We start from the raw sequence: 18863 nt of genomic DNA, 5'->3' as shown, positions 1-18863 counted from the left end.
ACTCTGCTTCTCCTTAGGTACTCCCTATAGTCACTGAGGGCTGATATCTCTTTAAAAAAATCTTTTTTCAACGTTTATTTATTTTTGGGACAGAGAGAGACAGAGCATGAACGGGGGAGGGGCAGAGAGAGAGGGAGACACAGAATCGGAAACAGGCTCCAGGCTCTGAGCCATCCGCCCAGAGCCCGACGCGGGGCTCAAACTCACGGACCGCGAGATCATGACCTGGCTGAAGTCGGACGCTTAACCGACTGCACCACCCAGGCGCCCCTGATATCTCTTAATACCAGCGAATGGCCAACACCTTGGTTCCCACCTACCGTCTCTACACCAGCAGAGGCCCACAGAGGAGATGTAAGAGAAGAGGGAGGAAGGCAAGGCCTGGTTATATATAGTTTTGCAGAATAAAGTGGGAAAGTGTCCCTTTCCCCACCATGTGTGCAGTGGAGAGTGACACCAGAGTTTCAAATAGTTAATCCTGCGAATGTTCCTAGGAAATCTGCCACATAGTCTGGGTTGTTGGATAAAGCATTCAGCATCACTGACGAAAACACTACATGGGAAGCAAATCTATGTATATGCAGGGAGAAAAAAAGCCCCTCCATGTGAGGTAATAAATATAAAAGTCACCATCAACAAAGACCCAAGGAACAAAAGAAACCTGAATCAAAATGACAGGCTGCTTAAGATCAGTAAACTATAAATCCAAATATTTAAATGTTTAAAGATATAATGTAATTTCCCTTTCAGTCTACTTAGTCTCTGCCAAGAACATCACAGGATTCTTTAATAATGGCTGATGGGTTTGCTTGCAAACAGAGTCCCATAGTCTGTATTAATATAGATGTTACTGGTGCATGTCACATTTTCCTCACATATATAAACTTGCAATGCATTAGATTCCTGTCACCATTAAAATGATTAATAGCTATTCTTCAATATATTTTATTTTTTTCTAATTGTCATAAAATTCCATGCCTGCAAGTGTTATGCTTTCTTCCTTTTTTCCCACTTAATTCTATTTTAAGTGATGCTATTAATGATATTTCTCTACTTGAAATAATTAGATAATCTAAAACTGAGAAATAAGCACTTTCCTTTCCTCATTGTTTTTCCTCTTCTTTATCTCTAACAGCCCCAGGAGATCACAAACATTTGTCCTTTGGGCAATATCAGCAGTTAATGATTCATGTTCAAAGGCTCAAAGTTGTCTAATTAACAAAAACCAATGTTTTACAGAAGCCATTTTTGCTTTCAAGTTAATAGCACACAGTATATATATACAAACACTGGATTGCATGCAAGTCTCCAAGCTTATGGTGTGCTATTAATTCAAAACTGCCCAATTTCATTTTATCTGCCCCAAACTTCAATCATTAAAAATGTACCATTTTCATTTTATTCTGTTCTGATTTATTGGTGGCTTTACAGTACAGTTCACACATCACATCATCGTATAATATGCTCATAAAAATCACTTTTCAGTTATTATTAAAATATGCACTTGATTAATGAAAATAATATTAGCATATTTTCCATAAAGCAAATTCTTAATAGTATCCATTATTAACAAAATCAGAATCTTTTAAATAGTCCCATCATCCTCTTTGTGTAAACGGTGCCATAGGCTAAGTATTTCCTAGACAGCAGACATTCAGTAAAACTTGTGGTACTTTACCACTGGGACATCATGAATTTTTATAGAGAGACTGACTTTTAAGTGATAAATATTGACATTTCTAAAATACCAGTGGCTCTGAAATCAGCAACAATCCAAACAAAACACTTTTGTAGCATCATCATGATCTTAGATTTCAAGCCAAGGTTGATCCCAGGGAATGAAGTGCTTGTTCTTCCACAATATCTGAATACTGTGCATGTCCAGTTACTATAACTACTCACTTTTTTTAAGTTTATTTGTTTATTTTGAGAGACAAAGTGAGAGTGGAGAAGGCACAGACAAAAAGAATCTCAAGCAGGCTCCACATTCTCAGTGCAGAGCCTGATGTGAGAGGGCTCAAACTCACAAACCAGAACCTGAGCCAAAATCATGACCTGAGCCAAAATCAAGAATCTGACGCTTTACAGGGTGAGCCAACCAGGCACCCCTAACTTCTCACTTTCTTGTATGGGTTCACAGTAGCAGCAGGGATTGTATCTTTGCATCTTTCCAGTGGTTACAGCCTAGTGGTTAAGAATATATTTTCAACTGAAAGCTCTCTTAGTTTGAACTTAGTCTTCATGCTTTGTACTTTATGTAAGTTGGATAGGTTACTGAAACTCTAAGTGCAGTTTTCTTATCTGATAAGTGAGCATGAGAGTATCTATTTCTCTCATAAAACTGATGGGAAGAATAAAGGAGATATATTTAGAGTGGTTTGGTTAATACTCACCAAATATTAGTTATTATTATTTGCACCCCTAGTATCCACAACCCAGGAATGAGAATATAAGTCATTCATGTTATTAAAAGAATAAAATAATAAATTAGGAAGACAAATACTAGTATTCTTGTTTATAGATGAGTTAAACCTGCTTCAGCAAAGTAAAATAATGTGCCCAGTGTTCATCAGCTAGTAAATGACAGAACTGGTTTTCAAACTTGGGTCAATTTATGTCCAAACTGTAGCAAAAGATTTGCTGTCTCCTAGAAAAATCTTTGAGCTTGCTATTGATTGAGCCAATGCCTACGTTTCAAAAATGAACCAAGTGTTGTTGTTGTTGTTGTTGTTGTTTAAAGAACGATTAAAAAAATATCAGACAGAAATGTCATGGGCCTCTCTCCCAAATCACTGCCAATTTATCTGCTAAGGAGCAATAGCTATGAAATTGGGACTTTGTTCCCAAATACTCTCCCAAACTCAGAAAAATGGGGGACAGATGATATTCTGACAGCTAACTTTCTCACGTAAGTCTCTGCCACTCTCAATCTTTGTCAAAATGGGTTTCTCATAATTAAGAAGCATGATTCTCAGAGGAGACAAGTGGCAACTCAATAGCTCAAAATCTGCTGAAAATTCTACTGCATATTGAAGTGCCCACACACTTGAGCATTCTTACTCATTTCTCCAATCCCAAAGGCTTTGCTTAGTGAAGAGAGCAAGAAAACTATCTACACAAGAGCACTTTAAGTAGGTGTTCTCATTCTTCAGTGATAATTACTTGAGTTACTACTCATACCGCTGATATGGAGAAAAGAATATTTTACGAGAAGGAAATGAGTTCATTTATTAACTCTAGGTAGATGAAATCCTTCATATTTGTTCATCTAGTAGAAGTTATTACTAAGATCAATGTTCTTTATACATACATTTTATACAAGATCCAAGTTTCACTCTTAAAGCCCTGCTACGGTATCACCCTAATAGATATGTAACTTTTCTTCCTGTGGTCTCGCAACTGACGCTACAAGTTCCATATAAGTGTTTTTAATTTTACTTGATCTATCTACATTTAAAGGACTTCACTCTCAAGTCATATGCTTACAAGATTTATCTTTTCCTTTCATACCTTGTATTCATCAAAGGGAATTAGGTTTCATTCTCCCAGAGCTAAAAGAGATGATATAATTTAAAATATTAAAGAATTAGTCATTAACAAGTTGCCCGAAAAATGTGATGGGTGACGTTCATGCACGCACTCATTAATAACTGAGTACTAAGCTGCTATAACGTGCAGGAGGCATATCCTGGAGATAATGAGATCTTAGTCCTAAACTCCTCTCTAGTACTAATTACTAAAACAATGTAACAATGGCTGTAAGACATTTGGAGATTGAAAAATAATTCTAGACCAATCTATTTGTTTTTGTTGAAGGCAACAAAGGAAGATTTCTGCACATTCACGTTTCACAAAATACACCTCCCAGGTATCCTGATATTAGAAGTTATTGGGAGGTCAGAATAGAACCAAAGTTTACAAAGAAAAACTATCAACACTTTAATATCTGTACTCTCTGTATGCCTTTCCTCCTGTTAATAAGAAAGCGTCCTCATTCCTAAAAACAAACAACCTATTTCCTCACCTTCTCATAGACTTTTTTTTCTATAATCAATGTGTCCTTCTCTTGCATTATTTTCAATAGCATACAAACATGCTTTATGTTACCTATGGAAAAAATGGGTATGTAATGCAGGATTCAGGGGCTAGATTACATTACCACTTCTAAGTATTCACTACGTCTTCCTTAGAATGTTAAGTACACATATTTACCTTTTACCGTGTGAGGTACAGGGCCTTCTGGAGAAGTGTACTTGTCTACCTCATTGTCATTGGGCTTAGCCATGTAATTGGCTTTGGCCAATGGGATGTGAACAAACATCAACTATGGCAAATCCAAGCAGAAGATTTGAGACAGTGCATAGTAGAGTTCTGTCACTTGCTCCCTCCTTTTTCCATCAAAGGAGCATGCCCAAGTTTGGGACAGCCCTGTCAGCTTGTGTCCAGAAATCAGAAGACTCAGGGTATACGGCCATAGCTGACCTCTAGCTACTGAATTAATGTAATCAATTTTTTAAAAAATGATTTTGATTGTTTTTTTTTATCATTGCAGTATAACCCCATTAACCTCTTCCCATCCATATTACTCTGCTCTACTTCCTAGCAAAATTCTTGAAAAAACTGTCTATTTGAATATATTTCTATTTCTTCACTTTCTATCTTTCTATTAATCCTCTACAATCAGGCTTTGCACCTCACCCCCCAATTCCACTGAAATCACACTTAGCAAGGTGTTTTGCTTATCTCCAACACCAATGATAGTTTCTCTATCCTTCTCTGGCTTGACCTCTCAATGGCATTTGGCATGGTTGTCCACTCCCTCCTTTTTGAAATATTCCCATCTCTTCATTTCTTCAGATTTACCTTCCATTTCACTGGCCATTCCTTCCCAGACACTTTTGCTAGTTCTCCTTCCTCTTTTCAATCACTGAAATGTGAGTACACCAAAATGTGTCCTTGGTCTTCTTTTCTGTTTATTTATTATTTTTTTCAACGTTTATTTATTTTTTGGGACAGAGAGAGACAGAGCATGAATGGGGGAGGGGCAGAGAGAGAGGGAGACACAGAATCGGAAACAGGCTCCAGGCTCTGAGCCATCAGCCCAGAGCCTGACGCGGGGCTCGAACTCACGGACCGCGAGATCGTGACCTGGCTGAAGTCGGACACTTAACCGACTGTGCCACCCAGGCGCCCCTTCTTTTCTGTTTATACATTCTCCCAAATGATCTCATCTGGACATTGGTTATTTATTTGTTAGTTTTTGTTTTGTTTTGTTTTGTTTTACTGTATTTTATTTTATTTTAGAGACAGAGCACGTGCATGAGCTGGGGAGGAGGGCAGAAGGAGAGAGGGAGAGAGAATCTTACTATTCTTCTCAAATAAATGCATTCTAAGGTTAAAAAGTTTTCTTCTGAATACAGCTTTATTCTACATACTTTTTATTTGTCTGGAAATGTTTTTAATTTGCCTTCATTTTTGAAGGATGTTTTTGCTCTGAATTGATTTTGAGGTTGTAAGTTCTTTTGCTTTAGCATTTCAAGTATGTCATCCCATTTTTTTCTTGGATTTTATCACTTTGTGAAGTCACTTTTCAATGTTATTGTTGTTTCTGTGAAGGTAATATTTTTCTCTAGAAGCTCTTAAGATTTTCTCCTTGCTTTTTCTCTTTTATTAACAGTTTTACTGTGTTGCTGCCTAGGTGAGATTTTCTTCATACTTCTCTTTCTGGGAGTTTATAACACTTTTCAGATCTATGGATTAATGTCTTCCATTACTTTTGGAAAATTCTCAGCCATCATCTCTTTACATTGGGACTTTATTCTCTTTCCTCTACCCTTCTAAGATACAATTACCCTTATATCAGACCTCTTCATCATGTCCCTTATAGCATACTAAAGATGGCCAGGTTATTTGCCCCTCTTCCCATCAAGGAGCAGAATCTATTTTTCCTATGACCTTACCTTCTTGTAATCTGGACTGGCCCTGTGATGTGATTTAATTATGAGTGCTTCATTTCTGCAGCAGGTAAACAGTGTATGGTCCCTGGACCAGCCATAAAAACATCATCTAGAACTTGTTAAAAATGCATATTTTTGGACTTATTCCAAATCTACTAAATTAGAAACCGAGATGATAGGGAACTGTGAGTGTTTTGTGGCAAATTCCCTGGGTGATTTTGATGCATGATAAAGTTTTAGAATAACTGTCTAGGCAATGGTCATTGGTCCAAGAGATGATCAGATGAACTAAGGAGGACATTTGATTTCTTCTCTATGATTGTATGAACCCTAGAAGGAGGAAGCTCTCTTCTCCTAGTGGCATTGCTAAGGTTGTATGATATAACCCTGAAGCTGTTGACAGCCATTGTCTTTTACTTCGTAGAAAAAAAGTCCCTATGGAGTGGGACAGAATGAGACTGACACAAGGTTAAGAAAGAGCCGAGACAACTTTGTAAGAACCCTGAATCCAATTGTGCCTAAAGCTTCAGATTAGTCCTTAACTTTTTAGTTATGTGAACTTTTTTTTCCCCTCAAGCTAGTTTGATTTAGTTTCTGCACTTAGAACTAAAGAATCCTGACTAATACACAAGAAAACATCCACTTCCTCTTCCAAACGATAATCTCATGCAGTGCCCCTAACATATAAAATAGATAATTACAGGTCTTCTCTGAATGGAGCAGAGATAGAAAACTTTGAATCTTACCATGTGGCTTTTCCCAGGCCTCCCTCAGCAACTCCTGGAGACTTTTCTCAGAACAACCCTAAAGTTCTAGGCAACGTAGATTAAAACCTTTTGGGTAGATTATGACATAACTTCTTCTGCCTGATTTCAGTTGCAGCTGTGATGGAAAGTTGCTTAAAGTTGCCCAACTCAAGCATCCTGCTGTGTGTCTCTGCTTGTCTTCACTGGGCTTTCTCTCAAGACACTAGGTTTCATAGAAGTTCATGCTTCTGAGGTCAAGCTTCTAGAGGGATGGGTACAAAAGTGTCCTGGTGTTACATCCTGTGGAAGCACATTTCTTAGACACATTTTCTATAATTCCAGACGATCTCCAGTGGGAGTGGGCTCTAGGGACCCATGGAAGTAACAAGATCAATGCTATATCTTCTTTTTCCTTTTTTCCCTTCCTTATAGCTTATTTGTGTGTGTGTGTGTGTGTGTGTATGTGTGTGTGTGTGATTACTTCCAAAATAAGCCACCTATACCCAGTCCTTTTCTCTGATTCTGCTTTTGAGAAAACCTAAACTAAGACACCAATGTTATAAAGTATAAAACTGGATGTTAGAGTTAACTTATGAAATAGGCTTAATCATTTCCTTTGTCCAGGCCTTAGATGCTTCATTTGTAAAACAAGGACATTGAACTAACTGCTTACTTAGTTTATTTTAGCTCTGAATTATCAGGTTCCTTCTCGCTTTTATGTAATTCTTCATACTGTTTCAGAATATTTGTGAATAATTACACATGAAATGAGAATGATGAGGATGGCCAATCTGAACATACAGGCCCTTGTGGTTTTTCCCTCTTTTCTAAACACCTTTATTCATTTTTCTCCATATTTTTCCTCCAGATGACTTGTCTCACACTTCTCCTTGGTTGGTCCTTGTAGATGTGGACCCAGAAAAACAAGGAGATATACCCAGCCCTGAGCAGACTACACAGGGCTATTTTGACATGCCAGAAGCTCTCAAAACCACTGATATTCGAGCCTCGTGTGTATGTAGGACATAAAGATTGAGAGTAAAAACAAGTATAGACCAAATACAATCAACTATCTGGTTGGCTAATCACTGCATAATAGACTTAGTACTTTAGGGCTGGAGCCAAAAATACTCAACAAAAAATGGCTTCAATTTCATATTGATTAAAAAAAATGGAATGTTACACCTGGGGATCCAGCTATAGATTTCAATCTACTTTTCCTTGTAACTTGAGACAAATTGAAATCTATGATAATGAACACAATTAGGAAGGGAAAGTCTGTTCTCTTCTTCCCTTAGCAACTAGAAATGATCAATTTTAAACTATATTGTTGTTGTTGTTTCACACGGTGGTGGCTTCCAATGGGGCCTTAACACAATGATTATGTTGATTGCTGTCCGGAAAAGAAGAGATGGAAGAGATGTGTTCTGTTTTAAAAGGAAGCAGGAGGACTGTGGAGGCTGTGACACAAAGGACATTCCTAAATACTGTTGTTGTCAGGCGAGAGATTCCCCCCACACTCTCCAAGGACTTCCCTTGGGCTGGTCTTAACACAAGAGGGTTAGCAACCACCTGCAGAGGTTGTTTAAGGGATTCATAAAATGAACAAATCAGGAGACTAAAGATGCTGGAGAGGATGTGGAGAAACGGGAACCCTCTTGCACTGATGGTGGGAATGCAAACTGGTACAGCCACTTTGGAAAACAGTGTGAAGTTTCCTCAAAAAATTAAAAATAGATCTACCCTATGACCCAGCAATAGCACTGCTAGGAATTTATCCAAGGGATACAGGAGTACTGATGCATAGGGGCACTTGTACCCCCGTGTTTATAGCAGCACTTTCAACAAGAGCCAAATTATGGAAACAGTAAATGTCCATCAACTGATGATGATAAAGAAGTTGTGGTTTATATACACAATGGAGTACTATGTGGCAATGAGAAAGAATGAATTCTGGCCTTTTGTAGCAACGTGGATGGAACTGAAGAGTGTTATGCTAAGTGAAATAAGTCATACAGAGAAAGACAGATACCATATGTTTTCACTCTTATGTGGATCCTGAGAAACTTAACAGAAGACCATGGGGGAGGGAAAGGGGGAAAAAAAGTTACAGAGAGGGAAGGAGGCAAACCATAAGAGACTCTTAAAAACAGAATAAACTGAGGGTTGATGGGGAGTGGGAGGGACGGGAAAGTGGGTGATGGACATTGAGGAGGGCACCTGTTGGGAGGAGCACTGAGTGTTGTATGGAAACCAATATGACAATAAATCTCATATTTAAAAAAAAACTCCACCAATGGATATTAGTTACGGTCCAGTTATGTGGCTACATCATGGATGATTTTTGTGTGCAAAATTGTAAATTTAATTAAATGAAGAAAGTTACTACTTATGCTTTATTTATGGATTTTTCATGCCAGAAAAAAATAACAAAAATAAGTTTCAATACTAATAAAATATAACAAAATACAAAACAAACAAAAAAAAGGGACTCATGCAGAGTTTCTTTCGATGGGTTTTCGCTTACTCCATTTAGTGCTTAGCGTTTGAAATTCCTTTGAGGTCAGAGCCCTTTCTTTGCTAAGTAAAGAAAAACTCCAAGGGAAAACACCCTTCTAGAGTTATAGTGCAGAGTCCTGACTTGGGAGTCAGGAGCCAGAATTTTTGTCTTTGCTCTGCAGATAAATAATTTTGTGAAATCAGGGAGGTCACATAACCTTTCTCTGGTTGGGTCTCCACATCTCTAAAATGAGTGGGATTAGAAACAGTGATTTCTGTCATCCTTTGCAGCTCTAAAATCTGGATTATTGATGGGAAATAATGCTAATATTTAAATGGCAGATATTTTTTTTTTCTTAGAGTGGATCAGATGAGGAGAGGTGAGTATCCAGGCTTAGAGAATCCGAAAGTGGCCATGGATAGAGAAAGGATGAAATGTGTTTCTTTACAAGTTTTACCTCTCATGCTTATTACCATCCCATCTGCAACAATGCATGAAATGACATAAAATATAGTAGGAGGCTTAGAATAGTCTAAAACTAGTAACTTTTATTGAAAGACAGACCTAGGTTCTAATCCTGACTCTGTCACTTATATGTGGTCACCATAAGTTATCTCACAGTTCTGAGCCTCAGTTTATACACCAATAAAATGAGGATAATAATACCTTCATTATGGGGTGTCAACGATCCTGGGAAGTGATGGTCAGGAGGAAATACTCACTGGGAGGAAGATTATAAAGTTTTATAAGACAATTTTGTCCTCTGAATGACATTGTGTGTCTCTCTAGTTACAGAAGATGATAGAGTTCTTCTATCTGCAGGGTATTAATGTGAAAGGTGGAGGGAGTCACTGGGCGTGCTAATGCTTTGGTAATTACACCAACAGTTAAGTTACATTATTATTGCTCAATGCTGTGTCATTTCAAAGATGGCAACCAGTGTTGATATCATTAGAGCTTGCAACATTTTCCCAAAGTGGTGATGCATCACAGATCTCATCAATATCACTTTGAAGATGGACTCAGATCCAGACACATGAAAAGCAAAAGCATGGTTATGGATCACTGCTGTGCAGCATGTGGGCTGTGTTCACACAGAAACAGTCTGAAATAACTGAAAACACTATTTTGATGAGAATAGTCTGCAGTGAAACCCATGCTTATTATTAACACTCATGCTAATGTCAAAAAATCTCATTAATTTTGTTGTATTCTCATTGATTTGTTAAATGTAAAGTTTCAACCATAGCAAAGATTAAAACATCTAAGGATATATTTTAGTTGACGCTGGAAATTCATCATTCCACAATGTGCTCTTTATACCTCGGAGATGATTTGATGATTAAAAAAAAAAAAAAACCCGCTAGTATAATCCCTGATTTTTTATTAAAAGGCTTTTAAATTCTTCTCTAGACACATGACTCCCCATCTTTCTAGTATTATGTGATCAGTCTCAAACCAAGGGCATTTGAAAATTCATCTTAACTCTGCGGATGATGGAGTTTGAAATTCTTAAAACTTCTGTGACAGTTTTGGCCTAATATGAGGACCACTTAAATTTAAAATACTGCAACTTTTCAGCTCTGCCTATTATCAAATCAACAAAATTTATTCCTCCTTTTATTTCCGTGTAGTAGGAATAATATTTAGATTTCCCGCAGCTCATTCCTGCAGGCTGGGGGATTGAGATGCAGATTACTTATGGCTACTACGAAAAGTTAGTGTAGGAAAACATGCAAGTTTCCATCTTAACTTCTTATGTAACACTGAATACCAAGTACGTACATGTGGAAAGGAAATAATCATCTTCATTCTGAAGATTACTGATGAGCATGACAAGGTCCCAACTCACAGCATCCCTACAAAATCATTTTATTAAGAAAAATTTCTTCTATTGATAGAGAAACAGTGGGCTGTATATTTCTGTTTCAGTAGAAAACTACCCAGCTTTTATTTAATTACCGTGGAGCCCCTTTATCCATTATAATGGATGTACCATCAAGCAGCAACCAGATTTATTTCCTGAAACACAGGAGCTTTGCAGTGTATAGTAAGTAGAATGTTTCTGTTAGCAGAGAATAAAAACAGCTGAAGGAACTTAGTGATGTAAAGCATGCCATTGGACCTCTTATAATTGTATTCTATTTGCTAAAATTTCAAAATGAGACGATAAGGGAGGAGGAAATAGTATGGGAGGAGACAGAAGAAATGATGAAAGAAAAGGAGACAGAAATAACTTGAATTGTTTCTGCTTTGCAGCTTGTTGAATCCTTTCAAGGATTTCCTGCATGGTTTGGTTGGTATTCTGATTATGAGATGGTTGGATGCTAGCTGTGAGCTCATCACAGGGTGATCATCTTGGTATATTACCTGTATCACAAAGCTGTTATCTGGTTAAATAAGTCTTGCCTGGACATCTCTGCTCTGGCAGGATAAATTTGTGAGACATTAATTTGTTTTATTATGGCTAATGTGAAAGAATTGGTATGACTGGGAGCTAGATGTGTGATATTTACAAATGATGGTCTCTTTTTTCACAATGTAGCCTAGTCTTTTGTGTTCTCTGTCTCAAGGGCATTTCCTAGGGCAAACATAGAAGTTGTTTGAAGGCAATGTTTCACTTAGCTTTTGTGACTGTTGAGGAAGAGGAAGCAGAAGCAAGAGAGAGATGTGAACTTCCCTAGAGCGAGAATGGGGTGGAGGATGGTGGATCCAAGTACATCAGAAACCAGCACCCTAAAGTTTAGTTGTGTGCCAGGTGGTGGGATCTCAGAAGGGATTGGTGGTGTGTCCAGACTGTGGAATCTGCAGGTAGGCTGGTCAGAGGATGACCTTTTACCTAGACTCACTTTCCCCAGAGTCAGCTCTTTATCTTGGCTTGGCCTTTACATTGGAACCTGAAAAGACTTCTAGAGTAGGGGTTGGGAGCAGAGAGAATGCCTCTAACGGTTGAGGTTGAATCTCCTGATAACTTGGCAGGATGAAGACTTGCATTAGTTTGCTAAGACTGCTGTAATGAAATACTACAAACTGGATGGCGTAAACAACAGTAATTTATGGTCTCATAGTTCTGGAGGCTGGAAGTCCATGATGAAAGTGTCAGCAGAGTTGGTTCCTTCTAAGCGCTGTTAAAAAGAATTTGTTCCATGCTTCTTCCCTAGCTTCTGGTGGTTTACTTGCAATCTTCAACACCCTTGGCTTGTAGACATATTATCCTGATCTCAGTTTTTGTCTTCATCAACTATGCACATATTGGTTGTTTTAGTCATTCAGGGCTGCTGTAACAAAAATACCAGAGACTGAATAGTTTCAAAAACATACATTTATTTCTCACAGTTCTAACGGCTGGGAAATCCAAGATCAAAGCACCATCAGAGCCAGTGCCTGGTGAAGACACTCTTCTTCGTGTTCAGATGTCTGTCTTTTCCTGGTATCCTCACATGGCAGAGAGGACAGAGAGAAAGTAAGCTCTCTTGCGTCTCCTTCTATAAGAGTATTAATCTCATTCAAGGGGGCTCCACTGTTTTGACCTAATCACCTCCCAAAGGCCCCACCTCCTATCATCATTACATTGGCAGTTGGCATTTCAACATATGAATTTGGGGAAGGGGGAATTCATTCTATAACAGTGATGCCACTTACTGAAATAGGAAAAATTATGAGAAGGAAAGATCTACAGGGTGGAGAAAACCAATAGTCTTTTGGCCAAGTTCATATCAAAAAACCCGTAGACACACAGATGAGGATGTCAAGTAAATAGTTGGGTAGGTGAATTTTGAGCTAAATTGAGAGGTTAGAGCTAGAAAGTCATTGTCACTGTCATATAGATTATATTTAAAACCAAGGTTCAGGGGCACCAGGGTGGCTCAGTTCACTGAGCGTCTGACTCTTGATTTCAGCTTAGGTCATGATCTTAGCATATGCACTAAAAGGATCATTTTGTAGTGGATAAAAAATATTGAATCACTATGATACACACATTAAATGAATAGGCTACTATATTTCAATAATATTTATGTTTAAAAAAAGTAACTTGGGGGCACCTGGGTGGCTCAGTCGGTTGAGTGTCCACCTCAGCTTAGGTCATGATCTCACGGTTTGTGAGTTCGAGCCCCCCCATCAGGCTCTGTGCTGATAGCTGGAAGCCTGGAGCCTGCTTCAGATTCTGTCTCACCCTCTCTCTCTGCTCCTCCCCCACTCACACTTTGTCTTTCTCTCTAAAAAAATAAATAAAAATTAAGAAAAAAGTAAAAAACAAAAGTAACTTGGAAAAAAGCCTGCTCAAGAAGAAATGAAAAATGTAAATGTTTCCCTTTTTATATTTTCAAAAATTGAATCCATAGTTTATAATCTTCCTACAAGGAGATCTCCAGGCCCTGTTGAATTTTTATAACCATTTAATAAAGAAATAATACTGATCTTGATGAGGGAAACAAAGGCAGGAGGAATGTAGTTTAAATTAAATCTGATTACAGCTTGCAGCCCACTGATAGATGTCTGAAACATGCAGAGCATGACCTTGTTCAAGGAACTCATGGCTGTCTTACTTCCTTCATGTTTTTGTGTTATTAAAGACTAAAAGTAACCTTATCTTAACAGCAGCTAGCCCCTCAAGGTCCTGAAAGCCTTGCTTCCAAATTCTTTAGAGACTTACGCTATCCCTAACCCCCACTAACTTAAAAGTATATAATCAGTCACTCCTCACAAGCCCAGTGCAGCTTTTTCTACCCACAGGTCCTGTCCCCATGCTTTAATAAAATCACCTTTTTTGCACCAAAGACGTCTCAAGAATTCTTCCTTAGCTGTTTACTCAAGAACCCCATCAATCTTAGCAAACTTGAAGATATTAGAAACAGTGTGAAACAAATAGCAACTCAGTATATTAGGCCAACATAATATTATCCCAAAATGTGACCCAAAAAGAAATACAAGTCAATCTCTGTTAAGAACATAAATGCATATATTCTAAGAAATATTAACAAATTGAATCCAGCCATTCATAAAGAGGCTACTGCATCATGAACAAGTTGAATTTCTCCCAAAACGTAAATATGGTTTAACTTTCAAGATATTAATCCATAAAATTCACCATATTAAAAAGAAAAACAAAATCATATGATAATCTCAGGAGATACAGATAAACCTTTTATAAAATTCAATACATATTTAAGACAAAAACTCAATAGACAAGGAATAAAGAGAAATAACCTTAATCTGATAAATATTATCTACCAAAAACTGTTGAGGGGGGGGACTACAATTAATATTATACTTAATGGTAAAATACTGAAAGATTTTTCTCTGAAATCAACAATGAGATAGAATTTTTGCTATCATCACTTCTGATGTCCGAACCACTGCATTAAGGCAGAGGTAAAAGGTATAATAATTGATCGGAAGAAATAAAAATTGTTATATGCAGATAATATATGATCATGTACATATAAAATCCAAGTAAGTTTGTGAAATTTTTATATTACTTTATGACTTTAGAAAGTTCACTGGAAACAACATTAGTGAAAAAAATTTGTTGCACTTTTATCCATAGAAAAATAACAGAGAAATAAATTATAAAAAGAAGACCACTTAAAATAGCAGCCCCCCCAAATCAACTATTTAGAAATAAATCTATTAAAAATGAGCAATTGTGCCAAACCAAAAACTACATAACATTATTGTTGTGGAGGAAGGAAAATACCCAACTCCAAACCCCGTTAGCCATCCTGTTTCACCTAACTGGGAGAAACTGAGAAGAACTTGTGAAGTCCACAGCCCAGCAACACAGGCTGGCTGAAAAACTGAGACTTGAACATGAGACTAAAGAACACTTCCCCTTTGCCACACCTTACCACCACATCACTAAACATCTATTTACCTAAGTTCCTTTTACCCATACACCATGTCTGGCTTTCCACAAAACATCAGAAGGCCTACTAATGGCAAAAAGCACAGTATGAAGAGACAGCAAGCATCAGAACCAGACTTGATATGACAGACATGTTGGAATTATTAGACTGCAAAATTTAAAATACCTATGATTACCATATTAAAAACTATAAATGGAAAAAGCAGACAACATTCAAGAACAGATGGATAATTTAAGCAAAGAGATGGAAATTCAAAGAAAAAATTTAAAAATGCTAGAGATCAAAAACACTGTAACAGAAATGAAGAATGCCTTTGATGGGCTCATAAGTAGACTAAAAACACCAAAAAATTTCCTGCAACTAAACAGCTATTTTAGCAAGGTTGCAGGATTTAACATTAACACACAAAAGTTAATCATTTTCCTATATAACTGCATTGGACAAGTGAACTCTGAAATGAAAACCAATACCATTTACATTAGCATCCCCTCAAATAAAATACTTAGGTATAAATATAACAAAATATATACAAGATCTATGAGAGGTATTCTACACAATTCTGGTGAAAGAAATTAAAGTACTAAGTAAATGGAGAAATATTCCAGGTTTATAGAAAGGAAGACAATATTGCTAAGATACCAGTTCTTCCTAAATTGGTCTATAGGCTCACAGCAATCCCAACCAAATTCTCAACTAGTTTTTGGATTTTGGCAAACTGATTCTAAAATTTATATGGAGAGGCAAAAGATTCAACAGAGTCAATATAGCACTAAAGAAGAATAACAAAGTCAGAGAACTGAAATTACCCAATCTCAAGATCTTTTATTACACTAAAATAATCAAGACAGTGTGGTATTAACAAAAGAATAGACAAAGACATCACTGGAACAGAATAGAGAGCCCATAAATAGGCAAATATAAATATAGTCAACTTAACTTCAACAAAATTTATACAACAGAGAAAAGATAATTTTTTCAACAAATGGTGCTGAAACAACTGAAAATCACATGTCCCCCCAAAAATCTAGACACAGATCTTAACAGTTCTCACAAATATTAACTCAAAATGTATCATAGACCTAAATGTAAAATGCAAAACTATAAATCTCCTAGAAGATAACATAGGAGAAAATCTAGATGACCTTGGGTATGGTGGTGACATTGTAGATTCAATACCAAAAGCTTGATCCATGGAAGAAATAATTGATAAGTTGAATTTCATTAAAATAAAAAACTTGTACTGTAAGAAGGACGCTGTGAAAAGATGAGAAGACAAGGCCCAGAATGGGAGAAAATATTTACAAAAACATACCTGAAAAAGGACTGTTATGCAAAATATACAGAGACCGCTTAAAATTCAACAATAAGAAAACAAACAACCTAATTAAAAAATAAACCAATAGACATCTCACCAAAGAAGATACAGAAATGGCAAACAAGCATACAAAAAGATGATTAACATCATATTTTACTGGGGAATTGCAAATTAAAAAACACTGTAATACACTATAAATGCAATGGGAAAAAAAAAAAAAACAAGAACACCAAATTCTGATGAGGATGTAGAATAACAGGAACTCTTATTCATTGTTATGAGTGGAATGCAAAATGGTAGAGACACTTTGGAAGACAGTTTGGCAGTTTTTTACAAAACTAAACATACTCTTACCATATGATCCAGCAATCATGCTCTTTGATATTTACCCAAATTAGTTGAAAACTTACATCCACACAAAGCCTGCACATGAATGTTTATATCAGCTTTCTTTATAATCACCAAAAATTGGAAGCAATCAAGATATCCTTCAGTAGATGAATAGATAAATTAACTATGGTACAACCAAACAATGGAATGCTATTCAGCACTTAAAAAAAAAAAAAGAGCTATCAAGCCATGAAAAGACATGGAGGAAATGTAAATGCACATTACTAAATGAAGGAAGCTAGATGAAAAGGTTATGATTCTAACTATATGACATAATGGAAAAGGCAAAACCAATGAAATAGTAAAAAGATCAGTTGTTGCCAATGGTTAGAAGGGAGGGAGTGATACAAGCAGAGCACAAAAGATTTTTAGGACAGGGAAACTTTTCTGTAGGACGGGATAATGGTGGACACACGTATTGTACATTTGTTAAAACCTGCAAAATGTACAATATCAAGAATGAACTCTAATGTAAACTATGGACTTTGGGTGATAATGATGGTCAATATAGGTTCATCCGTTATAACAAATATACCACTCTGGCTGAAAGTGTTGATAATGGGAGAGGTTGTTGAGTGTGGAGGCAGAGGATTCATGAGAACTCTGTACTTTCCACTTAATTTTGCTGTGAATCTAAAGATATTCTAAAATAAATCCTATTAAAAATAGGTGAGATAAAATCTGATTAGTTGCTTTGCTGGCATGTTTTGTGATATGGGTTAGAGCCTCTGATCAGCAAGCACCACCAGAAGATCCCAGAAGCCTCTCCCCACAAAAGAAGAGGACCAGGAGTTGGAGAGAAAAATACTTGGGATTGAAGACCTCAGTGGCTGAAGGCAAGAGGAAGACAGCCCTGGAAATGGTTCAGGCAGCTGGAACAGAGAGACACTATGGCATTTGTATGCACGAGGGGGATGATACTCTAGGAAATTCTCTTGGTTACATGATCATGAAGAATTTGGAAGTGGAATTTTGGGATTACACTACAACCCATCCTTCAGACAGAAAAATTAATTTATACATTCAGATTCGAGGTGCTCTTCCAGCTGTTGAGCCATTTCAGAGGCCTGAGTGAGCTCAGGAATATCTGCCGAAATGTGCCAGACAAATGTGAGGCCAGCATAAATGAATATAAAGATCAAAAAGCAAGCAGAAATGAATCCACATTCTAGTCCCTTATGCACTATGCAGGGAGGACTATCCTCTAGGATATTCTCTTCATGATCTTGCAAAACCCAGATGCAGATGTGGAAGTTTGTGATCACAACATGGTTTGTCCTTCACAAAGATGTGCTTCTGGCTATTAACCCATGACAGCTGTTAGAAGCCCTGCAAGAACATTTGTATTCATCTAAATACAATTCCCTCTTTTATTTAAACTCAAAAAAAAAAAAAAAAGAAGAAAAAAAGAATATCTTATTAAATGAAGAACTATACAATGCTCATGGACTGGAAGACTTAATATAGTAAAATATTAATTATCTTTAAGTTAGTCTATAGATTCAGTGCAATCCTAATCAAAATCTCAGCAAGTGTTTTTAAAACATAAATGGAGGGGCGCCTGGGTGGCGCAGTCGGTTAAGCGTCCGACTTCAGCCAGGTCACGATCTTGCGGTCCGTGAGTTCGAGCCCCGCGTCGGGCTCTGGGCTGATGGCTCAGAGCCTGGAGCCTGTTTCCGATTCTGTGTCTCCCTCTCTCTCTGCCCCTCACCCGTTCATGCTCTGTCTCTCTCTGTCCCAAAAAATAAATAAACGTTGGAAAAAAAATTAAAAAAAAATAATAAATAAATAAATAAATAAAACATAAATGGATAAGTTGCTTGTGAATTATATACGGAAATTCAAAAAGCCAAGAATATCCAGGTGTATCTTCTTTAGGGACAGTTGCTGTTGATTTGCTATTTTCCTTTGAATGGGCCATACTTCCTTATTTTTTTTTTTGTATGCCTTGTGATATTTTTGTTGAAAACTGGACATTTGAATCTAACAATGTGGTAACTCCAGAAATCATATTCTTCCCCTTTCCAAGTTTTGCTGTTGTTTTTTGCATGTTTGTGTTTGTGTTTTTATTGTTGTAGGCTGCTTCTG

General features: G+C 37.1%; 1 pseudogene; it reads left to right on the top strand.

Moving 5' to 3' along the window:
* Positions 1 to 293: 293 nt before the first annotated feature.
* LOC121041370 (DNA-directed RNA polymerases I and III subunit RPAC2-like) lies at positions 294 to 18164 on the top strand (annotated as a pseudogene).
* Positions 18165 to 18863: the final 699 nt, after the last annotated feature.

This window comes from Herpailurus yagouaroundi, unplaced genomic scaffold (assembly GCF_014898765.1).
Source record: "Herpailurus yagouaroundi ecotype Mexico unplaced genomic scaffold, PumYag 183, whole genome shotgun sequence".
Taxonomy (NCBI): domain Eukaryota; kingdom Metazoa; phylum Chordata; class Mammalia; order Carnivora; family Felidae; genus Herpailurus; species Herpailurus yagouaroundi.
This window is presented reverse-complemented; position numbering and strand designations above follow the sequence as displayed.